This window comes from Perca fluviatilis, chromosome 21, assembly GCF_010015445.1.
Source record: "Perca fluviatilis chromosome 21, GENO_Pfluv_1.0, whole genome shotgun sequence".
Lineage (NCBI taxonomy): Eukaryota > Metazoa > Chordata > Actinopteri > Perciformes > Percidae > Perca > Perca fluviatilis.
The window spans coordinates 11846231-11867545 of record NC_053132.1 but is presented as its reverse complement, the minus strand read 5'-3'; the positions used below and the strand labels follow the sequence as shown (position 1 = coordinate 11867545).

The 21315-nt window shown below is 40.3% G+C and overlaps 1 protein-coding gene across 1 annotated transcript in view; it reads right to left on the bottom strand.

Annotated features, from left to right (window-relative positions):
- The window catches only part of LOC120551667 (carbohydrate sulfotransferase 15-like), a 41133-nt gene extending 21872 nt beyond the window's left edge, over positions 1-19261 (bottom strand). The window contains exon 1 of the mRNA XM_039789160.1: positions 19036-19261. The gene's annotated coding sequence lies outside the window, so the exon portion shown is untranslated. The remainder of the gene's footprint in view (positions 1-19035) is intronic.
- Positions 19262-21315: the final 2054 nt, after the last annotated feature.

The following is a 21315-nucleotide window of genomic DNA, read 5'->3' as shown; positions in this document are numbered from 1 at the left end:
TGTTTTAAACACTTATACATACCGCTCATAACCAACATTAAAAACGTAGTAATCTTCCCTCAGCGTTTAGTTTTGTTGCTAAACTGTGTGTGACCGGCAATGACGTTAAATCATCTGTTTCAGGTAACAGCACCCTAGGGTACTGTCCATTTGCTGGATTGTTAAGAGGTAACCATCGGTAGCTAACGTTAGCAGATACGCCCATTGACAGCAACGGTAGTGTTCATATTTATGCACAATGACAAATAAAGCAAATTTGCTAAAAAAGGAACTACCGTACACGCTGTTTTCAGGTAACGTTACTTTTGACGTTCAAACAGGCCTGTGTGTGTGTGTGTGTGTGTGTGTGTGTGTGTGTGTGTGTGTGTGTGTGTGTGTGTGTGTGTGTGTGTGTGTGTGTGTGTGTGTGTGTGTGTGTGTGTGTTTGTGTGTGTGTGTGTGTGTGTGTGTGTTTTTGAGAAATATCTTTATACTGCAAGGCTATATTTATTTTTATTTGTTATTTATAGATTATTTTATTGCCATTACCTGTTTTCCCTTTTTTCATACAGAAGTTTAGTTTGCTAAATATATCACATTTTTTTTGTTGGATATTGGATATGAAAAGAAGGAAATGGTTCTTCCATAACATTGCACTTTAGATGTGTGTGAATTTCCCACACCAGGATTAATTTATATAGTTCTATTTTATAGCGATCAATTATCTGTTCAAAAAATGTTCTATGTTCTGTTCAAAATGTAAAATGTTCTATTAAAGAAAAGATAGAAAATAAATATTTGTGTGTGCTGTAAAGTGGTTAGAAAAAATACCGGTATTGGCAGGTCAAACTCAATGAAAAATCGGAATCGGACTAGAAAATTGTAATCGTTGCATCTCTGTAGAATACAGAGAGTTTTTCCATGTTTCCAGGAATACAGAGGGTTTTTTCATAATTTCCAGGAATAGCATTTTTAAAGTACCCTACACAACCTATATTCTTAATATTTCTGTTATGACAAAAACCTTAATGATTGTTTTACATAGAAATGCTATTTGAATGTCTTAATTGGTTATACACTACCTTTGGTTTGTCTGTAGGAGTTTTCTTTAAAAGCAAGGGTTAGATGCTCCTCAAGCGAGGTTATTTTTGGAGATGAAAGTTGGTTCAGTTCAGGAGCTAGCTGCCCAATGGCCGTGAGCCTACCATGAGTTTTGTTGTCATCAACATTATAATAATAATAATAATAATAATAATAATAAAAGCTACAATTATTTTTTTCACAATCAAGCAGCACAAAAGCTGTTCTTATTATTGACTTCCTACTGAACGATAAAGCCCTACATTTACTAACAATGAATAGCATAATAAGTAAACATTATAAACCCTCATAATGTATGCTTTTTATTAGAAAGAAGAAGTCTGCAAGTCAACTTCCAAACATAAGTGTCATCTGACTAGAGAGATCCAACATATTAACCACACAGATAACTTAAAATCATAATGATTGTAATTTAACTTCAAAGACACTGGTATCAGTGGTAATGGCCTGCATGCTGTGCTGATGCAGTAGTTCCCTCCCTGTGTGGTGCAAATGGAATTGCCACGGCCTTAATACCTCATCAGAGGGAGACCTCTCCATACTGTCTACCCTGTCATTCAGAGACGGAGCAGGCAGCGAAACAGGCAATCACGGAGATTTGTTCAGTCAGCCGTCTACTCCGCTCCTAGATGTCCATCCCCGCTCTGGAAAAGCCGACCAATCTCACACACTGGCAGCTAATTGCCATTCTCTTGTGTACCTTTTTTTTTTTCTTCCTTTCTTTGTGTTTATAGCTCTCAATACAGTATGATTGATTATTTGTGTAAAAAGATACAGTGCAGATGGACACATTATCTTTTATTGTACTTTATAAAAGCACCAATCGAAATCTATTGTTGTTAATCAAATTTCAAACTGGTTATATTACAGCTTTTGTCATGCTGTGGACATGGAAATTTCTTTGGCATTGATTGTGAAGACAAAAACAACAAAGTGGTGACACAAACAAACAAGACAAGACTTAGGAATATTGTTCTATTTTTCCGATGTCCATGAATTGTGGTCATATTCCATAGCACTGTCACACACAGTAGGAATGACAAAAACACTCCACAGACCTATATTCATTAATTTCTCCAACCACAGCGACGAATGATTGGGGGAGGGGGATTATTTGCATGGCCTGCTGATGGGCCCCTGAAATGCCCTTTTTTATTTTGATTCAACGCAAAGCACCAGCTTACTCTCAGGCTGCTCCATACCGCAGAATATAGTTAATATATCTTAGTTATCCCCACAGACCTCCCTCTGTTGTCTTCATCTTTGACTGCTTGAGAAGATTAAAAGGCCTTTTTTTCTATTGGGCACAACTCTAACCTATTTACTGTGGAACTCAGATGTTTTCTGCTTGTTTTCCCTTTGAAAAATGGTGCAGGAAACTCTTGGAGATACTCTGGAAAACAATTTTCCTCAGTATATGTGTCTGTCCTCCGGGGACCAGAAGAGGGAGGTCTACTTAGAATTATGTTTTATTATTCAGTGCTGTTTACATAGCATGACAGCTTAAACTTATCTGCAGGAGCAACAGGCAGATTAGAGGTTGCGTTGGAGACTGGGATGCAGTGGAATGCTATGTGAGGTTTTTCACAGAGTGAGACGATAAGTTTAAGCAATTCTGAGCCATATTACCATGAAAAGTCGATGGAAAAAAAATCCTCAAAGACAAATGAATCACTGGATACTCAATTTGTAATCATTGAGTTTAATCAGAGATAACAGGATTATGAAGGAGGAAATCAAGGTGTCATTGGACAAAGAGTAAAGATATACATACTTTAGATGCAAAGTGTATGCATTACAAACACTACAGACAGCATGAGGCACAGAGTGGGTTATACTGACTGATAAACAGGAGAACATAATGTAAACGAGTGATTATCCCTGATTCATTGTGCAGGGGTGTAAAGTAATACGCACATCTTGAGTGTTGCAGTGTTGCCTCCTCCCTATACAGACCGTAACATGGTATTTTCCATATGTCTGTGACAGTAGTAAAAAAACAGATTAATACAAGTGGAATGTGCACAGCATAAACAACTATCTGCTGCCAGCTTGCCTTCACAACCACAGAGCCAGAGAAAAGAAACAAAGGAAGCAAGCTCGGTACCTGTGCTTCATTCAAGGTGTGGAGGAATATAAAACCTGAGCACAAAATGACTGAGTGGACTAAAAATCCTGCGTTGAAGACACTTGGAAGACCTTGAGAATAGAATAGCACATTCTGTCCACAGAGTCCTTGTGTGCAGCTGCCCAGGAGTACCCTCGACCTACTCACACAGACTGATTTCCAACCATCCACTGTCATATTGAAGAAGCAGTTTGTCATTCAGGAACAAGCCCATCCACAAAGCTATTTCCCCGTTAGAATCACTTACAGAGCCTCCAATGCAAATAAGCAACAAAAAAACTGAAGAATAGAGTAAACAGCTAATGACTTCAGACCGTAAGTAGAATGTCAGAAGTGCCTGCAGCCTTGGGCAGTTTCCCGTTACGACTTTTTCACCGTAAACGGCTGATTAGCTGACTGTAAAAGCCAGTACTAGCTGAAGGGCTGTATAGTGCATGTTCTCTTCTGAGAAACAATCTGCTCATCCTCACTACCATGACCTCTTAACATTTCCAAGAAACGGAAAGTGGATTTTTGGTTGACGTCCACCAAAAACACAGGATGTACTGTCAGGCAAAAGCGTGATAGAAGCAGTCAGAGGGAAGAACAAAGAGGGCGTCATCGCTGTGTCAGCTGGAGAAAGATGTTTTTCAATCAGGCCACTCACAATAATTAAAGTTCAGCATGAGGCCACTACCAGGGTGGTACAGCCATGAGGCTCAGCCTGACATGTGAAACTGAAGCAACCCTGTGATTGGTTAAAGAGAGCTAGTGATAAATAGCTGCTGATGACACTGACACTGTCTCCTCCAGTGTCGAGTCTATTTTAATTTTCCAATGGGATCTTAAAGGGACAAGAGTTCTCTCCTTAAACTGTGGATATGTGTCCTATGTACAGTACAGGCCAAAAGTTTGGACACACCTTCTCATTCAATGAGTTTTCTTTATTTTCATGACTATTTACATTGTAGATTCTCACTTAAGGCATCAAAACTATGAATGAACACATATGGAATTATGTACTTAACAAAAAAGAAGAAATAACTGAAAACATGTCTTATATTTTAGATTCTTCAAAGTTGCCACCCTTTGCTTTTTTGATAACTCTGCGAACCCTTGGTGTTCTCTCAATGAGCTTCATGAGGTAGTCACCTGAAATGGTTTTCACTTCACAGGTGTGCCTTGTCAGGCATAATTAGTGGAATTTTTTCCCTTATTAATAAAAAAGCAAAGGGTGGCTACTTTGAAGAATCTAAAATATAAGACATGTTTTCAGTTATTTCACACTTTTTTGTTAAGTACATAATTCCATATGTGTTCATTCATAGTTTTGATGCCTTCAGTGAGAATCTACAATGTAAATAGTCATAAAAATAAAAAGGAAACGCATTGAATCAGAAGGTGTGTCCAAACTTTTGGCCTGTACTGTATATGTTTCTATATTAACATCTTTTCAGCAAAAAAGAATATTCATTTCAATTTACATTAGATTGTTTTTAACTGACCACCGATGGTTACGCTGGTAACAGCCAGTCCAGTTTAATACTACAGCAAACTCTCCTCTAGCAGCTACTTTTGTCAGAAAAGCATCAGGTATATCTGTTTACCGTGCCACCAAACAATCTGGACACCGTGAAGTTGGTTACCTTGTTAGAACTTAGATGTGTTTGTCACCTGCAACTCTTCTTCGAACAGCTCGCTGTAGCTGCTTCTTGTTCTATTTACTTCCTTCCAAAAATGTAGAATTATTCGCTCATGAAAAAATAGGACTGTTAGCTTGTTATGTAGACACATTGATTGGAGTCATTGTTAACCACAGTGATGAATATTAATAATACATTGCTGTTCCTGTTGCTGCTTCACAATGAAAGAGGTTGTTATTAGTAAGATAAAATTAAACTTGCACGGTTTCCTTTCATTCCCCTTTGCATGTGAAGGCAATTTGAATCCACCAACTACTATATGTAAATAGTATCAAAAATGGGTTTTGATTTTTATTAAAATCTCAAAGTTGATAACTTTTACTAGATTTTGTCTCCCACACACCCAAAAGTTATGTTTCCTGCTGCAATAAGGTATTGATCATTAGCCTGGTTGACACCAGACCCTTCTCAGTTGTAACTGAGAGTGGGTGTGTTAGGTTCAGTCGCAGTCATTTCCAAAGGGGCGTCACCAACGGACGCCGCTCAAATGCCTCTGGGCGCATTGGATAGTCCTTCAACCAATCAGATCAACGATCCGGGTGACGTAGCAGCGACAGCGGCATCAAGCGGCATCAACGAGTTTCTGCGCTTCGTTGGCCGTCATGTTGAATGTTAAAAAAAAAAGCTGCTCACCGTCGCTGTGCTATCGTCATCGTGCAAAGACCGCCTCAACAGTTGTGATTGGTGTAAAGCCCACCTTAACGGTTGTGATTGGTGTAAAGCCCACCTCAACGGTTGTGATTGGTGTAAAGCCCACCTCAACGGTTGTGATTGGTGCCTCGATTTGGAAAAATTGGAAATGGTCTTGAATGGGCTCTTGGCCAGACTGACTTGCAGAGCAAATCTCAAATTTGCCAGAAGGTTGTCAGGGTTTTCCCAGGCTAATTGATCACTGCAGTTTACAGTAAATAAGGTTGTCTTGTGATGAGGACATCTACAAAAAAAAAAAAAAAAGAAAAAAAAATGCTGAAAGTAAAGAGAACAATGATGAGAAATCGCAAGTGGGCAGCTGATTATGCGCAACATGAGCGCACAAGAAATGGTTAAACTCTGATAAATACTCTTAATAAATTCATGATTCAAATGAAAATGATGAGCCTTAACTATAGAGTATCTATTTAAATAAATTAAATCAATTGGAAAAGGCATCACTGGTGGAGTAAATGAAGCGAGAACCTAGGCAAGCTACTGAAGCATGAAATTACTCCTTACAATAGCTTGGGAGTACAAGAGAAACATCTGGAAGTAGGATTGCACTGGATTACAATGTACCACCCAGCGCACTGATAATGGAGTGAGCAGGGGCCCCATGACCTGTCAAATATGTCCCGCCCCAGGGGCTGCAGCCCCCATCTAATCATGTATATCACAACGATGTAACGCGAGCAAGAAAGAGAATATCAGTATTCACTGTGGCTTAGAGTGGATTCATTTGTCATATTACCCAGGGAGAAGTCATCCATCACATTCCCCCACATCACACACACTGTTGACCAAAGATCCGAATCTAATCTCCAGGAAGTCAGGCAGCATCCCCACCCCCCCAGGAGTCCAGAGGACCTGACCGTGACCTGACTGAGGAGCCGCCGGGTCGAATTATCAACACCCTTTCACGGCTGTGTCAAGGGTGGCGAGAAATGTGGCCTCTGTCCTGGATTCATAACTGCTGCTTTGCTGAGATTTCAGGCGGAATCCCAGTTCAGCATTTTCTTCCATCTTATCTTTTATTCATTATTTTAATTTCACTGGAAGCCTCCCGCAGCCTGGGCTCCTTCTGAGGTGGATAAGTGCTTATGATGGTGTCATAAAAAGCGCAGAAAAACAATGGCTGCTATTTAAATTACTGAGTACGGTAATGGATATGTTATGGAGAGCATGGGGTGCTCTGGTCCCTACACAGAACACATACAATGAGGCTAAATTGCGACTGAAAATGATAATGTAGAAATAAGAGGTGAAAGGTTCACGTGTCCATCTGAGATGGGTGCCTGCCTTGCATCAAATTAGGAATTAACGATGGTAAATTTATTTGAAGAGCTGCATCTTTAACACAATGAACGATCAAGGATTTATTGTGTGAATGAAAAGGAGCTTCAAGTTTTGAGGGGCATATGCAAAGCAGTGCTGTGTTCGCAGCAGCAACTTCCGATGAATAATGTATCAGGATGAACCTAGATGTGATGTGTCTCTAAGTTATTATCTATCTTTAGAAAATGTATACCCCCATGAATTCAAATAATTCTCCTTTTTATTTTAATCTTTCCTGCTGCTGTTGGAGATTTAAAAATTATTTTTGTAAGTGATCTACAGTCATTTTAATTCATTTGTTTTTTTCCTCTTGACCATATTCCTTGTTTGTGATATATTAATCTGTCTTGCTGACAGATTTTGAGATGTAGGTTGAAATAAAAGACAGGAGAGATGGAGTTAAAGAATGCCAACTGACAGGAAAACTTATTGTAAGTAAGGGGGTCGGGAGAAGTCGTAAAATATGACTTTGATTCATGGACGCTCAGTGCTGCCGCATAGGAGGATTGAATGTTTTTGTAATTTGGGAAATATGTGCCAATTGGTATCTCATCCCCTTAAGGTCCATCTCTCGTGTTTTAAACCGCCAATAACGTGGGTGGCAAATGCAGCCTGAAACATTTATATCGAGCACCATTAGCAACTCAGCATCAGAGCTGTTTTTCCTAGAAGGTAGATAAAAAAAACGAGGCTTCCAACAGACACCACTAAAAAATAAAAGTGTCAATCTTGTGATTGCATTAATACATTTTCACTGATGAAAATGGAGGGAAACGCAAGAATACTGGAGACGACAGTGAAACAATTGGTGCTCGAATTCGGCCCTTTACCTAATCTGACTTCTTCCTTCAGACGACCACCTTTTTCATTTGTTCAACATCCTACCAACACCTGCTCCTGCTGGCCTCCTCACGCTCTTAATGAGACCTGACAGGCAGTCTGTCTACATGTGGACCAAAGTTCAATCTACTGTTAATCTTCCTTTTTGACAAGAAGCAGACAGAGCTGGGGGAAAAGCAGTTGGTAATTAATCCAATGGGAATGTTTACTGTTTCCAGTGGAATGCCTCTGAACCCACAGTGCAGCAGCATAAATGGCTCAGGTCCAAATCGGCTTACAGAAAATGTAGGGAAAAAACGTAATGCTTGTGTAAAAAGAAGAAACAATGCTGTGGCTAGGACTTTCAAGGCTATATTTACAATTAAAACAATGTTGCGGTTGTAGGGTATTTTTCCATCCACATGCTGTTGCCCATTGACACACTTGACATTTGTAGGACACATCTGTAAACACTATTCTATGCTCTGAATCACACTGTACTTCAAGTTGGTAAACGGCTACTAAAATCTGTGCCACATATAAATACAGTATGTATTTTAGTAAACTCAATAAGACAATCATGAAAGCCAATAAAGGTGGGAAATTGGAGACATAGATCCAAGTGCTCAGAATGTGTGTTCCTAACAGAAGTCGTGAACATAAAATCCATCCATCTTGCTCTTTGCATCTTCTGATTGGTTTTCAGAAGGTTTTGCAATGGTTTTCCACACAAAGAGGAAGATCTAATTCATAAAATGAAGTTATGAAAGTCAGCAGAAGTGGAGATAGGAGGTTTTCACCTGACAGTGCTGGCATTATTCTGATTTATTATTTTTTTTTTCATTGGCTCCAAATGAATGAAATCATAACTTCATTGTTTTAAATATATCACACTTAAGCCTAAATAGCAAACACTTTACAGGTTGTTAGCATGATTATATAAAATTCCCGAAGTACATGTCACTACTACACATAATGCGTGCAGTTACACAATGGTTGTGCGATGAATTTGTATTGTGTATAGGTGTCATTAGTCTTCCTTTATCATTGACTAATGTTCCTTTCATTAATCAGAATGAAATGGGCACTTGGGATGTTTGATGTTGCTTGTAAATCATTGTTCTCAGTACGCCAGTATATTTTAAGTAGTTGCCCAGCAGATAGAAGAATATGATGATGGTACCCTGGACTCATATAAGCTGAAGTCACTAAGGGCTTGAAAGCCCAGTAAGGAAACTAAAAGAAGCTCATTTGTTAAATCAAGTGAGGCCTGATAGAAACTTTCTTTCCACTTGAGCTGTTCCTCTGCTTTTTCTTCCAACTTCCATCAAACAAACTTGTTTATTTATGCTGGAGGAAAATTTGAGTATCTCCCCCAAAAAAGCATCTTTGTGAAATCCTGCAGTTGTGAGGATTCAAGAAGTAACATTGTAAGTAGTAGGCTAACAATAAAAAAAATTAGCTTTTCCCTGCTGATGCAACATGCTGTTGACGCCCAGCAACTGAAAAAAGTCAGCCAAGTTATTAAAGACTACATTTCTATCTGTGACTATGTGTGTATGATGATGAGGAGAAGTGCCACTTCTTTCAGAACAGCTTCCTGTTTCGTCTGTAATTCACTGCTTTTGTAAGGTTGTGCAGGAGATGCTGTGCAGTAGCGTCTCACACCTAGTTAACAGTCAGTTTCATCTCTAATTGCGCTGAGCCTCCTGCCAGATAGGGATATGTGCACAGATTGAGTGTTAGCCTATGACTGCCAAGAAAACTTGTGAATTAACAAAACGTAGGCTATTACTGAGTCTGGCTGGCTTGCTGCTCTGCGCTCAGGAGCAGGCCTGATGCAAACAGTTTTAGGGAGGCTACTCGAGGGCATCCCAGAGGATCCATAATATTAACTTGGCCTGTGGATTTCAACTTATAAGATGCGGTGCTTTATCTTCTCCCTGCTACATTATACATGTGGCTCCCCAATAATGAAGGCTTGGACAAATTCTCCCAGCTTAACGGAGAGGCAGGCAGGTTAATTCTCCAAATTAAGGGTGAGCATAAAGAGGTCTCCTTTTTAATACGGAGGATTAATTGCATGGTATCTTCATTTTTAAGGTTGCCAATATGTTCCACCTCTCTCACAGAAGGATCACTTACACTGTAATTTGAGTGTGAGGTTTAGTATAAATCACAAAAATGCATCAGTCCTATTTAGTATGCTCTGGAAGTAGTAGATTGTAAAAACTAAACAAAAAACAGTTCTACCTGCTTGGCCACATCCTGATAAATGGAGGAAGGGAGAAAGATGTTCTAACTACAACAGCACATCCATCTCGCAAAGTGTAAAAAATTCTCTGGTTCGCCAAAGGTTCATACTGGCAGCAGCTGCCTGCACAGATATAAAACTCCAGATCCAAATTAACTTGGCAGGATAATCCCACAAAATGATAGCTGCAGCTATGAAAATAATATTTGTACAAATTCCTTGTGACCGGGGCCAGGTCGGAGTGCATCTCCTTCACTGCCAAAGAGCCTGAAGAATGCAAACAGCCCTGCAGTTGTGTCTGACGCTTCTGCTGGACATTTTGAGGCTGTCTGGTAAACGGAACTCTGTGTTGACCTTTGAACTCAGACAGACGTGCAGCTAGGTGGCAAGTGCATGCAAGTTTTTTTTTGTTTACCAGTCTGAGCGAGTTAAGACGCCGCGCCTCTTGCTTAGCCTGGGGCTGCTGCTGCTTGCACTTACGATCACCCCCTAAACCATGCATTCAGCTACATTACTTGGAAGTAGGGTTGGGTATCAGGTTTTTTTTCTTCCCGATACTGCTGCTAAAGTGATACTTTTAAAACAGTGATTTTAAAAAAGAGCACAAAACAACAGTCGGCGACATTTAAAGAATGGCTTGCCATATGGTCAAAATGAAATGATTTATTAATAATGTAATAACTAACTTATAACAATAACTTCTTTCACAGTAAATTGCTGTTATACGACAAAAACAAACACCAGATGGGAAAAGGGTATTTTGCAATAACTTTGAATGCATCACGAGGCTTAGGCCTTGTTTTTCCGACAACAGCAGCTGCAGAGCAGACTGATACGTCCCGGTGTTGGAATCCTCTACAGTGAAACAGAGTCACACTTTACACCGTTTACCATTAGCTGTCAGGATTTTAACCGTGTTTAGCACCAGCTACTGGCTAACGGTAGGCTAACTTTACCTGATGCCAAGTGTAGTGTTAATTAGCGTCACATGCAGCGATGCTTCTGTTGCCTGTAATGTTTGTTTCGGAGCATCAGAGGGCAGCGCAGGCATTTAAGTGGCACTGAAATCCGCGTTGCTACTCGGTCCGGTAGTTACCGGTCGTTTAGGCACAGGTGCCATATAAGCACCGGGTTTAGGTACTCAACCCTACTTGGAAGATGAGTAGAAGTTAAACTTCATAAAGTGGCGTATGTATGACACGCCAATTCGTATGCCGTTTTGGCGCGTTATCAAGAAGCATAATCGCTTTTTAGCGTGTTTATCAACGCCATTCAGCCGCCATTGTTCTACATTACGTGTGAATTTTCGCCGTAGCGAGTAGTATGAAAGGATGGGTAAAACACAGGACTTTCACCCAGGAGAGCCGGGATCGCGTCCCTCGTGCGGTGTTTTTCAACATTTTTCTTTTTTTTTTGGCGACGCCATATGGTGTGTATGTTTACATAAGCTGTATACAGCGTAGACATACACGTGGATAACTCAAAATGTGTACAAATAACACGCCATTTGGCTTTAGGAAAATGGCGTGTATGTTTACGCAAAGTCATGATGCCATGTTGGTGGTTTAGTAATGAGATGAAATTAACAGAAACGTTCTCAATGGTTTGTAGGTCATGTAGTGAGATAACTATGGTACTGAAAGGTTTCACACTTGCTCATTTATAAGAGGTAGCCGGAGGTAATTGGAAAATGAACACATCTCCCCCCACCGCTGTATATTGTTGAGGTCCCCACAGGTCTATGTTGAGGCCCATTAGAGTGACATCTGGAAGACAGATACTGTCTACAAACACACTCACACGCGCACACGCAACCACTAATACTGGGTCTTTCTGCTAACCTAAGGGATTCCATGGCAACACATGAAAGCGTCCATGATCAAGTGGCAGCGTAAATGTAAAAACACAATCATTATTTTTCAATGTTGTTTCTCTCTGGAAATTGTTTATTTAGAAGAAAAAAAATCTATAATACAAAAATGTGGATGCACAACCTCTCTGTAATTGAATTATTTCTTTTGATTTAAACTTAACTCAGTAGGGCTTTGGTGCATAATCAATTTGCCTTTTCTCCCCATTTTTCTTTCTTACAAGGAGATTTTTTTGAGCTATAAACATCCCTCATTTACCAACATGTCTTCATACCTAAACCACCAACTAGAACTACTTTGTTTAGAGATGGGGAAAGATCAAGGGCATGGCTGAAAGAAACTAGCGTTGATTGTTGGTAGGAGACAGGATGCAAACTATACTTTGTACACCCAACCGTCTATTAGGGGTGTTGGAATTAATCATCGCGATGCGGATGATTCTGCTTTTTTTGTTTTTGCTTTTTGTCCGCTGTCTGCTGTGTTCAGACTCCACTACATTCAGGACGTTTTTTTTTTAAGAGAAGATGCAATAAAAATGGGAGTTGATATACATCTGACTGCTTGAATTTGTTGATGAAAACCATGTGTAGCAATATAAACTTAAGATGCGTAAAACTTTGTATGAACACAAATAAAATTCAACTACTAAGAAATAAACTGAACAATGTTGCACAGACATGGGACTAACTGAAATGTGTCCCTGAACAAAGGATGGTCAAAATCAAAAGTCACAGTCAGAAACTGGTGTGGCCACCAGCTGCATTAAGTACTGCAGTGCATCTCCTCCTCGTGGACTGCACCAGGTTTGCCAAATCTTGTTGTGAGACTCTTCCACCAAGGCACCTGCAAGTTCCCGGACATTTCTGGGGGCATGGTTCTCGCCCTTACCCTCCGATCCAACAGGTCCCAGATGTGCTCAATGGGATTGAGATCCGGGCTCTTCGCTGGCCATACCAACTTTCCTGTCTTGCAGGAAATCGCACACAGAACAAGCGTTATGGCTGGTGGCATTATCATGCTGGAGGCTCATGTCAGGATGAGCCTGCAGGAAGGGTACCACATGAGGGAGGAAGATGTCTTCCCTGTAACTTTTGATTTTGACCATCCTTTGTTCAAGGACACATTTTTTCCATTTCTGTTAGTCACATGTCTGTGAAACATTGTTCAGTTTATTTCTTAGTAGTTGAATTTTTTTATGTTCATTCAAAGTTTTACGCATGTTAAGTTGGCTGAAAATAAAAGCAGTTGAAAGTGAGAGGACATTTATTTTTTTGCTGAGTTTATAACACATTTGAGGAGGTGATGCATCTGGATATTGAATTGTATCGAATCGTTGACAGGATAATCGTAATCAAATTGAATCGTGACACCAGTGAAGATTCACACCCCTACCGTCTATCCCAACCTCGTCCCTTAGTGTGAGACTTCTTGCAGCAGCAAACACCTTTTGGGCATGTAGAGGCATTCGATTCAGGTAATTATCAGTTTTAACGATGGTCTGACGCATGTCTGTTACGATTTGAATGAGTTATGACTCTGAGAAGAAATATGAATTTTGATGCAAATTGCAGCAATTGGGTGCTCAGAGTTTTATAGTACCTTAATTGCCCTTCACCTCAAGCATAATTTTTACCTCAAGTCTTTCCCTCCGTCCCCTCCAAACTGCTCCTTTTTATAAAAAACAATCCTAGAAAATTCAGTGTGATTAAACTCCAAACTATGAGCCTTAACTATACATTGTTTTTTTCAGCCATTTAAATGCTAATGAAGCGATAAAACCAGTGATGTATTTAGTAAACAGGGATTTTTACATAATTGTTAACATACAATTTTCTCTGCATAAGTAATATGTCCCAACACAGTCCCATAAATCAAACTGCTAGCTGCAAAAGGGGATGTTCTCATTCGCCCGACTCCATTTATAGCGCACAACTGGCTACAGATGGTGAGGGAAATAAAAGCCAGTTTAGTTTCCCACGCGTCACTAATACAAGAAATGACCCCCAGCTTGACAGTGGCACACGGCAACTCTGCGATGCCAGAATTACCTTCCTACTCAGCACCCCCAAAGTCCCAGCATGATTTCCACAATTTCACACAATGTCCCATGTTATTGCAGGAAAGTGTCCTACAGATATGTAAATATCAAGTCATACACTTTTCAAAAATATGTTTGTTTTTTTATGTGTGAGGTGTTATTTTCATGTTGTGTTCTCACATCACGTTTCAATTATTGCTTCATATACAGCATGGAGTTTAACCCATCTTCTTTTTTTTTAATTAATGCATCCAAAAATAACATGTCAAGAAAGCATACAGTATGTGGTTTGAATTTACAGGCAGATGTTTATGTGTGACATTTTTTTAAAAGGATGTATCTGACTTATAAATGTCTCAAGTACTGCATATAATGTTGGTTAGACCAGTTAAAATGACTCTTAAAGAGTTTAGACCTATGTTTAGAGACTATGACAAGATTGACCACAACCAGAAAGAGAATGAAGCATGCAACATGCTGACATGCTTCCTCCCGGGTTACTAGAGCCAATAACACCAGAGAAGAAACTTCCATGCGAGTCATTCACGAGATAAAGGAGATTAATGTCTGTCAGCATGTTAGCTTAATCACTGGAAGCTCATCAATCACAATGACAAATAGCCTCGGACCGCTGCTTCAATCAGACAGCATCTTCTGGAGTGGTTGCTCCTCCACAGCCACATAAATCCTGCCTGCTGAGCCACTACTCTCATCAGGAATACATAACATACCTTCACTGGATGATCTATCCATCACTGGGCTGCTCCATGCACCATTATTTTCAAAGTCCAACTTCTGCACTTGAGCACAGTCAGAAGGGAGCCGGATACCGTCTCTAGTACAGATCATTCAGTCTAAAACTGGAGCCTGCTGTCACTTAGATGCCAGCTCACAAAAACAGCAGTCTGTCGATGAAACATTTATGCAACAAAGGGTTACTGGTGACAGGAGTGGAGCTAAAGATGGCTACGTTAAGAGCTGACATGTTTTGATAGGCTGCTGGCTGTTCAGCAGCCTATCAAAACATGTCAGCTCTTCAGGACTGAACTTTAAATAGACACACAGCATCAGTTTGTTTATGTTGATGCAAAAACTCAATCTGCATGCTGATGAGGTAGATGTATCCACTATAGTAGTTTCAGGATGTGTTCAGTTTGTTAACCATCAGTGCTAAATCTAATCTAAAATCTAAACATTTAGGGCAGCAAACAACTACTTTCATCTTGATTAGTCATTGAATTGATTTTTTTTCTTGTTCTTGTCTTCAAATTGCTTGTTTTCTGCGGCCAACTGTCTAAAACCCAAAATATTCAATTCGCTACAATACATAACATAGTTAAGCAGCAAATCCTCACATTAGTGAAGCTGGAACCAATTAACTTTTAGCATTTTTGGTTGATAAATGATTTATAACAGTTAATTGGTTATCAGATATGTTGTCAATTAAGCACCCAAGGACTACGGAGACTGTCAATTTTAAAACCTGCTCAAAACACAACAGCAAGGCTACATTACAGTATGGTCTTTAAACCCAAATGTGGTGGGGAAAAAAACAGTATTAGGAAAGGCCAATGCTGACAGTTTCCGGTAAAATCTTTGCGCTTGAGATACATAAATCACATTTGAAGGACAGTTAGCTGACCCTGTTGTGTGTTGATGTTGTCTGCATACACATGGGTTGAGGGTCCGGTCAGTCTGTGTGCCCTGTGCCCCAGAGGAGTCCTATCGGGCTGTACGCAGTGGCCCCTGAAAGTACTCTTGACACTAACCGTCCTGCAGCAGTGAGTGAAATAAAAGACCCCCTAAAAGAGCGGTCAAATGCTTCATTTGAGAAACACAGAGTGCTGCTTCAGGCTCTCAGGCTGAAAAAGGAGATGTATCCCACAGAAGGAAACAAGAAAAGGTGTCCGAGGTATCAGTGCAGGGACAGAATGTGAGATACACTGGGAGAACGCAGGGTATCTATAAAGGTATATAAAGGACTGGTCAGAGGTTTTGGGGATGAGACACTGAGGCACTGGGGTAGCCGGTTGCCCCGTCTGGTGCAAAATGTCCCAGACAAGCCTGTGTCCTCACAAAAGACAAAGTGGAGCAAAATGAATTTGGCAGGAGGTCAGGCAGCACAGTGTTTATCATTGCTTTCTGATTTCTAGTTATTTGTTAATAAATCATAACATAGCCAGGGCTGTGACAAAAATGTGAATCTATTTCCCAAATATGGACATTTCCTCAGATTTATGAGTGACGATAAAGACGACACCCTACTTGAAAATGAAACCTGGACGGATAAACAAGAACACCATTGTGTTAAATCTGTGCGACGTTAAATGCAGGATGGCAGAACAATTCACATGAAAGTCTTTATTTTTTGGACCCTAAACGTCTCGGCTAATAAAAGCTGCTCCACTGCATGTTTTTCATATTACACAAAGACACAATACTGTAACAACATGGGAACAAGATGGTCAAATAATGCCAGCCAATTCCCAGAAGCACCCCCACACCAAAAAAATACAGCTTTGAAGTAACACTTGTTTCATCTTCTGGACTCAAACTAATCCAGTCTGTGGTTCGACATCCAAACACGACTGTACGTTTCATCACTGTCAGTGTCTGAAGACCTCCGTGAATCTGAAAAGGGCAACAGCTCTGTGCATGTTTGCTGCCAAAGTCTCCCCAGTTTGCATGATGAAGTGGCTTTAAAAAGGTCATTGAAATTGATTTCACCCAGATTCCCCTAGCCATTTCAATGGAATTCCCTTCACTTCAGAAATCTCCGACAAAGATTTAGTTAACAAAGGCATTCCCTCTTTGTCTGTATTGCACTAATAAGAGTCTACAGCTGGTCTATTACTGAAAGAAGCATCACCGGAATCTCTAATAAAAACCATTTGATGGAGAATGCATCCTAAAAGCTGCATTTCCTGCTGTGATCACATTTACATGTAATCAAAGTCTGGTTGAAAGACTAACATCTTGCTTTCTCTTAATTGATGGAAGAGTTATGACATTAATAGTAATTATTCATAGTTCTGCCTCTTTTTGCATGCTCTATTATGTTGCACAAAGCCCTGCTTCACATGCGGATTTGACAATGTGTGACAGTGTGATTCATTGTTTATTTACTTTAAATTCTTTTAAATGAATACTTCATCCGCCCACTACAAAGACCGAAGTTAACGCTTCATCTAAATCAAGAACAATCAGCCGGAAATATTACAGCTCAACTTATCTCGGACGGAGTAATTCATCAAAGTGCTTCAGTCTCTCCCAACGAAATCTGCTGTGGGAGAGATGAAATGAGCTCAAACAAAACAGAGTGCCTGCTAGAGGCCACGCACGCTACACCCAGTCGTGGCATTTAAATCATTCTAATCATCCATCCCACTCGCTGTATAATAATATATTGGAGCGAGAAAAAGAATCCCCCGCCACATTTATGACGCCTACGTCTCAGCGTCCCACACAGTCTGTAACAACTTGTAAGCAAACTGCTACACACACACACTGGCATGGCACACACACTGAGTGGCTATCTAGCCATGCCATGTAAACATGTGTATCATTATGAAATATGTGCTTTAAAACTGTAAGTGCTCTTTAGTATGACTTGTAATTATAATTTTCATTATCTGTTATTTCTTTTAATTAATATCAGATTATTAGTTTAGTCTATAAAATGTCCCAAAAAAAAGGTAAATTCTCAAATCACAAGTGCCCACAGCTTATGATGATCTTGTTTTGTCCAGTTAAAAGCAAATTTATAACAAATATTCAGTTTAGGCCTACAATGCTGCAAATTATCACATTTGAGAAGCTAGTGGCTGAGAATGTTTAGCATTTCTGCTTGATAAATGACCTCAGACATTTAAATTCTTGATTAATTTTCTCTTATTTTACTAATCGATTAAGTGCTCCAGCGCTAGTGCTCTTGACAATTTTCCTCCCGTTGGCCTGCCTTTTCTCCGATTTAGTTCGTTTTCTGTGTAGAACCCTCATGGCTAATGTGCTGGCAAGCAGCTACCATGGTGCGTAATTGAAAGCTCAAGTACAGTAATTAAAAACCCTTGTGTTACTCTGCACATTAACTTATTCAACTAGAAAGTAATGAGGGGAAGAGAGAGGAGGTTTATGTGATGTGATGCACGCTGAAGGCATGTCTTAACCATTAACCAAAACGTATCAGCCCTCACATGAATCCATATCATCAACAGCGCATATTGTAGATCTTTATGTCTTGCGCAGCTGAGTCAGTGAAGGATGTTGTGATGTAAACTGTGGAAAGCTTAACTAGCAGGTGCGTTGATGGCTTCTCACATCCTGAACACACTCTTGATAACATCTAATGATCTATATGGGAACATGCATCTGTGTGTGTGTGTGTGCGACCAGGCACTTAAAACTGTTTTTTAAAAAATCATAAAAATCCATTTGGAAAGCATTCCCAGTCAGTCTCATATTTGCCTTGCGGCAGTCTGTGGTCTATTTGCTGTCTCAGGTAGGACAAAGAGATGAGAGGACCACTCTGACCCTCCTGAGGCTTCCCCTGCTCTCATTGGTCAGCGGGACATCCTTTTGTTTTGGCTCCCACGCGAGAAGAGCCGAACAACGCATCTCATGAACGGAAGCCCAAATATTCCTGCACAATCACAAAGAAAATGTGACATGATTCTCGGAATCAAAGCAGTCCCTCGTAGAAGTGATGGCGACTGTGATCAAATATGTCCGATAGTCATTTATTACAATCCCCATGCTGTTAACTCTACAAGCAGCAGTTCTTTCTTCCACTTTAAACCGAGGCAAACTGAGTCAACTCTTGAGTTAGATTAGAATACATAGTGACCCATTCATTCTGTACGGGCAGCGGGCGCCTCGCCGCTGAAAGGAGACCGTTATATTGGCGATGTCTCCGGTTGTAGACAGGGCACACAGTCAAATCACCCAAAAAAAACTTTTCCATTTCTGCACGCAGTCGAGACACAGTCTAAAAACAGAGGGCATGAACTTCACCCACTCAGAGCTGATGGAGACAAAAACTAAAAAATGCATTGACAGAGATCAAAATACACAGGGCTAAATATCGTGCAGTAGGCTAATAATGATACTGTATGAAGAAAAAGAAAAAAATAACGTACCATGAGTTTCTTCTTGCAGCGCTCACGCGACCACCCGGATCAAACAACTTGTCGGCTCGTACATTTCCATTCCGGTCACCGGTCACGGGATTAATGACATTTGTAAATCCGTGTAATAAATATTTTTTACCCTCCGCTGGCGGTTACATGTGAACAAGTTGTAGACTCTGCGCTGTGACCGTCTCTCTCTCTCTCTTCTGCTTCTCTCTCAAGCTTCCGATATGAACGGTGGGAGTCAGTCTCTCTCTCTCTCTCTCTCGCTCCATCCCCCCCCTCCCCCTCACTCTCTGTATTGAGGGGTGTGTGTATGTGTGTGTGTGTGTGTGTGTGTGTGTGTGTGTGTGTGTGTGTGTGTGTGTGTGTGTGTGTGTGTGAGGGGTGAGAGGCAGCAAAAGGGTGGAGGGAGCAGGGGTCCCTCAATAAGAACTATAAGACTGTAATCGCTCTACAAACAGGAACGCTTAACGTTACCTCTACTGGATTTAGGAATAAACATCATTAAACACAAATTTAAGGGGTTTCCAAAAAATTTACTTTTCTCACTGTTCTACAGCCATGCACATATTCTGGGTTGTATTTGCCCAGGGTTTTAGATATATTAGATTTAAATTATATTCAAGTTTAAAGTTCTGCATAATTAAGGGTGTTTCGCTTTGAGTGACAGGCTGGCTGCTATCACAGGAGGCGTGCATAGTCTGTTGCCTTCATTCGGCCTACCTCAGCCCTGTCCACGCTCCACCTCTTTGCCCATTATTGGATTAGCTGACATCAGGCACTGCCAAGATGCCGACAGACAGAGCCACCGGGAGCTGCCCACTTTGAGCTTCATTTTGGCTCTTGAGAAAGTTATGTGGGACGTCACGGAGACCGCGTCCATATTGTAGACGGTCTATGGTATAAACTCACAAATAAAAGACATTACAGAAAAAGGTAGAAATGACAAATACATAAATAGCGGTTAAAGACAGCTCTAATCCCATGGAAAGTGTTCACTATGGCTTACTTAGAGTTACCATATTGTTTCTAGAAGGACTGTTTGGGGATAAGTCTGGTGATAGTGTACATTTTTCTTATATGTTGCTATAGGCCTATTTGCTATTATGGTTTTCTCATTGTCAACAAATCCCATGAAAAGCCCAAAACCAATAGTGTGCTTATCTGTCTATCAATACTTTCCCAGTCTGTCTGTGTGGTCCATTGGTTCCTACTGAGGATGAAATCTTTAAAAAAACGGGTCACAAATAATGTCTAAAGTTTCATTTAAAAAAGAAAAAGAAAAAATAATTTCCTAAAACAGCTGGACACTGCTCAATGGATAATGGTTTTGGCAACACAGTCGATACTGTTCGTACAGTAGAATTTCATTGTTGGTTTTGGTCTTTTTATAGGATTTGTTGACAATCATAGTAAGAGTAGAGTAATGCCAGCCTTATCATTTAATGTTATTGTCAATCTTCTAAGCACCACAAATGTTCTATCCATGTCCATTGTACTTTGGTTGAGTCAGAATTTCTTAGAGACGAATGCCTCTAACACAAAAACTACCTGGATAGTAAATTATAAAATAGGCCTTTTCTAATTTTTGTGAACTGTCCCTTTTAAACTCATCATTAACATATTGCTTCAAACCTGAGCTAAATGCACTACAGATCTCTGTTAACACTAAATAAATACAAAAACACCATGAATTTTTTATTGTTCGTCTCTATTGGTCCATCATTGTATTATTGTAGTGCTTGTTCCTCAGCATAGAGTGTATAAAGGGGTTGGTTAAGGGGGGGCTGATGACAGTGGGGGAGGGGATAGCGGCCACCAAGACAGCTGCTGCTGACTGGCTGGTTATTCAGACCATTAAGGAAAAGAAGGATTTATAAGAGGCCGTCTCTGTATGTTTGTTAGGTTTCTTTGCTTTGCTTTGCTTTAGCCTTGCAGCTAGTTAGTGGTGTCTCAAGTATAATTGCCACGGCTCAATATTGGAGAATTTAAACAATTAAACAAGGTGTTTGCCTCCCAGACAAAGGAATACAATAGAATGCACTGCAATTACCTGGGAAAACAAAGGCCAATACTTTCACAATCATTTGAGAATGTGTGTGTTTATCTGCTGGTGTTTCAGCAGCAGACAGACCCCCAACTCTTGCATGATGAATTCCACCAGGGAGATGGGTGCATGTGGGCCAGAAATATGGGAGATGATTCATCATGACGCATCCGGACAGATTCAGCAGCTTGACTGCGATGTAGCCACATGTGGCTGCAATTCTCTCTGCGAGAGGTGGA